The sequence below is a fragment of the Pelodiscus sinensis genome, chromosome 1 (genome assembly GCF_049634645.1).
Source record: "Pelodiscus sinensis isolate JC-2024 chromosome 1, ASM4963464v1, whole genome shotgun sequence".
In the NCBI taxonomy this organism is placed as follows: Eukaryota; Metazoa; Chordata; order Testudines; family Trionychidae; genus Pelodiscus; species Pelodiscus sinensis.
The window spans coordinates 190,858,257-190,864,256 of record NC_134711.1 but is presented as its reverse complement, the minus strand read 5'-3'; positions in this window follow the sequence as shown (position 1 = coordinate 190,864,256).

The window sequence follows — 6,000 nt, the reverse complement described above, 5'->3', positions numbered from 1 at the left end:
GATCAGGTTGGAATAACATTGCCATAATAGTGTATTACACAGGTTTCCATGACAATGAAGTCAGTTTCTGAAGAGCTGAACTTTAACAACAGAAGGACTCAAGTGCTGTTCTTTTGTTACTAATGAAAAACAAACAGTTAATAAGAGATTTGTTAAATATTTTTATATCCTATGGCTATTTAGAGTGCATCTAGAAAAAATAACCTTTGTATGGCCTGATCATGTATGCTGAGCACTCACATAGTCTACTAAGAGTTTTAAATGGCATAATGATGATAGTGGGGAAAAAAATTGTGACTCATACAATAGATGTGAAACAAGTTGATATTAATGATAATCTGAGCTAATATTAATGATTTAACTGAGCCTAAATAGATATTAAGTCCAGGAATATTAGTATAACTCAGTTGATAACCTTCCCTGCGGGCAAAAAAGTTAAGAGATCATGTTCCACAGCTGGCTTTGGGCTCATACCAAATGCTGGCACCGCCACGCAGTATGGCTCAGTGGTTTCTTTTATCTGTTTCTGTGCGGGAGAAAAAGTAAAGGCCTCAGGGCATTTCCCAAAAAGGGAAAGCAATAAATCCTGTGTCCTGTTTGGCATTCCCTTTCTCATTAAAACAAGTTATAATTTCCAGCGCTGTGTTAGCTGAATCACTGGCTTGCATAATAGCTATTCCATCTGTTTATACAGTTGAGTCATTGCATTACCAGTATCTAACGTGTTATCGGGAAAAAATGTTAGGCTATCTTGCATATAAAAGGAAATTTTATATATTTTTTATTGTATATAATGTTTGTCTGTGCATCTGTGGGTCTTCTGTTTTTCAAGAACTCCTCCTAAATGGTAGGAGCTAGGACTACCAAATTTAGTATACAGGTTCTTCTTCTTCTAACGTAAACCAAGCTAAGCATTTGGTTATGCCAGGAAAATGGAATGTGTCCAGGACTGCTTCTCATAAAATGAACAGAAAAGAGACAATCACTATGCAGGGGAAAGGGGCTGGGTGGGGGCACATCCCTCCATTCATGACTGCCTCAGCCCTGAGCCTCCCATCTCCAGGTGCCCTTTTGGAAGTGGATGGGGGTAGAAGCTCCACCCCTCAATTCATAGGGGGCCATTGCCGGCTGTTCCCCTTTGTCAGGGAGTGAGGGGAAAGTGCACAGTTTGCTGCATTCCTCACTCTGTCTGGGTACCACAGAGAGAAGATGAGCTGTTCACTTCTATCTCACTTCTTAGCAGGAAGGGGAAGAGCAAGCAGCCCTGATATGAAGGGGTACATCTCTGTAGGCAAACAGTAATTGCTGCAGTGCCAGGTCTGACTCATTGGAGAATTCATTTGCAAATTTGCGAATCATACCTCCCAAAGTTCCATTAAGTCTCTCCACCAGGCCATTTGTCTGGTGGTGACAACCAAGAGGTTCATGCAGTGAGCTTCCCAAAGAAGTTCCAGGGTCCCTGCCCAAAACTTAGTCCCTGAATCTGTAAGGATCTTGGAGGGCCATCCTACCCTGGCAAAAACACCTGTTAGTGCCTGACACAAGCTCTTGGCTGTGGTGTTCCCCTAGAGCTACTGCTTCAAGCCATGAGGTGGCAAAATCCATGCAAGTCAGTATATATTTTCATCTGGGTGTCGTTTTTAGGGAGAGGACCCAGAATATCCACAGCCACATGCTGACATGGTGAGTGGCTAGAGAGGTGCTTTGATCCAGTCTTGGGGCTTTCCCAGCCACTGGCACACCTCACATAACTAGACACATCCTTGCCCATCCCCTCTCAGTGGAATGACTTTCCCAATCAGTCTTTGGGTCTGTTTACCCCAGTATGGCCACCGGGGTGATTGTGGGCTAAGCTTAAGAGATTTTCCCCGTATTTAGTTGGAACTACCAACTGTCTCTGAGGATGCCAGTCCTTCTTGTGCCCACCAGAAAGTCTCTTTTTGTATAAAAGTCCTCTTTCTACCACAAACCTGGACCTGTTAGAAGAGCCAAGAGATGGTAGCTTGCTCTGGGCCACCATCCACGCTCCCTTGAGGCTCTCATCTGCTTCCTGTTCTGCCTGGCACTGCTTCCTTGATGCTGGAGACATCAGCTCCCCACTGGGTTGTATACTTGCGGTTGCTTGATCTAGAAGTGATGCAGGTGATGTGGGAGTCTCTGCTGGCTGCGAACCATTCCTGGCTGGTGCACTGGGTTGTGTTGCAGGCTCCAGTGGTGTCTCTTGTGCAGGTGCAGTTGCTGCTGCAGGCTCCCTGGCACCCTCTGCTCCAGGTTCCAATCCTGGCACTGGCTGCTCCCCCAGTTGCAGACTCTTGGGCTGGTTCCATCTGGATTTCAGGAACTGGATCCACTGCTGCTGTTGTAGTCACTGGTCTGGGCTCTGGCTCCGCCACTCCATCTGGGTCTCTGGCACTGGGGTGTCTGGGGATACAGACTGGGCCCTGTAGAAGGCTCAAGAACAGGATTAGGCATGGAGGCCTGCTTAGCCCTGCTCCGGGTGACCATTCCTACTTTGCCAACCACGTGATACAGGCTAAAGTCCTCTCCCATCAACACAGGAATGGGATCATCATCATAGATTGCGAAAGTCCAAATTCCTGACCAGCCCTTGTACTGCCAAGTTGCCTCTTACGTAGGCAGGTCAAAAGAGTCTGCCTTGTAAGGGCTGAACCGTTACTTGGGCCTCTTGGTTGATGAGTTTGGGGTTCACTAGGGTTTAGTGCATTGCAGCCACGTGCTCCAGTGTCTCCCCATGCAATCACCTTCTTCCTGCCCACACTCAGTTTCCCTTTGCTCTGGGGGTTTCTGGGAGGCAACTGGGCCTGAGGACTCTTGGGGTGACCCCAGTGTAATGAACTGCACTCTGTTGGGGCTCCTGGGGCAATTTGCTCTCACATGCCCTAGCTCATTACATTTGAAACATCAACCTCTGTCTTGTCATTTGAGCGAGGTGGATTGCCAGAGAATGGGGTTGTGGAATGAGAGGGTGTCTGTGGCCTCCTTTGGGGTGCAGAAGGCTCCTCTTTGCAAGGTAGGCCCTTGGATTGCCCCTGGTGGTGGGATGCCATCTCTGGGCGCCCCTTCTGATACTCCCTTGACTGGCTGTAAGTTTTGTTTCCCTTTGACACCTCCATCCATCCGGCTCCTGTTTCGCCCGCCTCTGTTATGTTTTTAGGCTTCCCATCTCTGATGTCCCTCTGGAACTCTATAGGAAGGTCACCTAGGAACTGTTTCATTTGTATCAGGAAAACTACTCCTTCGCTAGTCTTAGCGCCTGTTCCTGATACCCACGCCTCACTGCTCTTTGTAGGCATAGTGGGGCAGTGCCATACCCGATTTCCACTTTACAGCTCTGAAGTGGCAATGGGCATGTTCGGCAGTGAGCCCCATCCTAAGTCTGGCCTCTTGTTTAAAAAGTTCATAGTCATTCATATTTTCCCTGGGTATTTCACCTGCCACTTCTGTTGGGGGTTCACTGAGCTGAGACCTTAGCACCATCGGGTATTGGACTTTGGGGATGTTGTACCCAAGACAGGCTCTTTCAAAACTTTCTAAGAAAGCCTCTACATCATCTCCTAACCGGTATATCAGTTATCTCCTGGGCTAGGGAGCATTAGTTAGAGTGGGCTGGTTAATTGGTCTAGTTGGACTGCCCAGCTTCCTAGCTCTCTCCAGTGCAACTTCTAACCCCCTCGTTTGCACTTCTCTGTCCTTTTCTAAGTGTTTCATCTGCAGAAAAAAACCTTCATCTCGTCCTTAGAGATCTGCCAGCCTTAAGGACACTCTCCCACCCTGAAGACGGTGGGGGGAGGGGCATGGCCTCCATCCTCTGTCACCACCCCCACAAGGTTACTTCCTCCTAGCCTCACAGGGACTTTCTCCTGTTTCTCTGCCTTGTAGCATGAGTCTTCCCTGGAGGTGGACATCTTGCCCTGATCTAAGGTTGTTTTCACCCCGGTGTATTCTTAGGGAGGGTTGGTTGATCTAGGGCAGGGATTCCCAACCTTTTTCGGTCCCCATACCTCCTTGGCTTTTAGTAAACCTTCTCGTACCCCCTATTCAGTATGAAAGGAAATAAATTATAGACTCTAGAATCCACAACTTTTTTCACTAACACTACTACTTTTGGAATATTTCAATCAGAATAATCTAGTTATTTACCAAATATTCCCCGTACCCTTTGACAAGCTTCTCATACCCCCTGGGGGTACGCGTTCCCCAGGTTGGGAACCCCTGCTCTAAGGCTACCCTACTTCACCCCAAATGCATGCACTGGGCGGCTGCTTCCCTGCCCTACTCTAGCCTAGCTATCCAGTTGCCCTGAAAGTTAGAAAAAAAACAAAACACTGTTTGGTTTGGACTCCCTGGCTGTGCCGATTTAACCTTCCATTTGCCTTTTTCCCCCTCAGGCAGCAAAAGAGGGGGGAAAGTCCTAACATTTCCAAACAGCAAAAGAGAAAAAAATGCATCTTTTAAAAATGTGGAGGTCTACGTTCCTGGTTCAAAATGATCCCACTGCTCTACCACCAAGTCAGGGCTGTTCCCCAGTCTGGCACTCTGAAGCTATGTCTACGCTGCAGGAATTTGTCGGCAGAGGCAATGCAAATGAAGCGCTCATTATCATTTCTTATGCTCTCATTTGCATAGTCTCTTCTGATCCTTTTTGCAGAAGAGGCTTTTGCGCAAAAAAAAGCAGTGTAGACAGGGCCATTTTGCGCAAAAAAACCCTTTTGCACAAGAACCCTTACTCAAAAAATTACTAAATTCCAAAAAATGAGGAATAAGGGTTCTTGTGCAAAAGCGGTTTTTTGCACAAAATGGCCCTGTCTACACTGCTTTTTTGTGTGCAAAAACCTCTTCTGCAAAAAGGATCAGAAGAGACTATGCAAATGAGAGCATGAGAAATGCAATGAGCACTTCATTTGCATTGCCTCTGCTGACAAATTCCTGGAGTGTAGCCGTTTCTATAGGCTCTGCTTACAAAAGCTCCCCAGAGTCACAGATTCACTGACACTGGCAGAGAGATTGCCGCCATCAAGTGTCCACCTCCTTCTTTTAAAACCCAGGAAGAATCACTTGAACTTCTTCCAGAGGAGTACCCCAAGCTCTTTTACCACAAGAGAGCTTGAAAAAGAAAACAGAAAACAAACTGGGAATGAGGTGAAGGAGCCAGCCACTCTGCCTCTGCTGTATAAATGGAACAGGAGAGGAATCAAGAAATATTGGTTAGCAACTGGAATTAAATTTTAATTTAAACTGGAATTAAAAAGGGAAGGCCAGTGTCTGGGGGAAGCAGAAGAGGAGAAAACAAGGTTTGCTGGGTAGTATGTCCAAAAGATCAAGTGGCTGCTGGTGATAATGTCCAGGAAAAAAGAAAATCAAGTTTTAGGAAAATGTATGCAGAGCGACAGGAAGACTGCATAACAAGGAAGCAAGTGCAGTGAAAGAGATGTAAAAGATGGCGAGACAGTAAAGAAGCATGAACAGAGAGAAACAGAAGGGAAGAAAAAAATATAGAGAACACATTGCATTATGACAATTAAAATACATATTTTCATGATAATGCTGCTCAATGCAAACAACTGCTGTGGTTCCCAAAGTTATATTATGTGACTAAAAATGTATGAATCTCTATTAATATTCGAGAATTCCAGAATATAAAAAGTAAACAAATTTAAAATATTCTCTTTAATGATGTAAAGTTCTGGTAGCAGTGATAAGGATATATTAATACAGTGTACTTTTATGTAGATTGTTTATCTTTTAGAAATGTTAATATACTTAGGTAATTATACACTTACAAACACCGGACTGAGCTGTGTCCAGTATTGAAATGTTAGCATCACCTAAAGTATTTTTTAAAGAGTGTCACAAATGCTATTATATGTATCTTTGTCACTTCTACAGAGGCTACAAGAGCCCTCTGAGGTGAACTACTGCAAATGAACATTTCATACCTCTAGCTGAGCTCACACTATACAACATTCTGAATATCAAAAG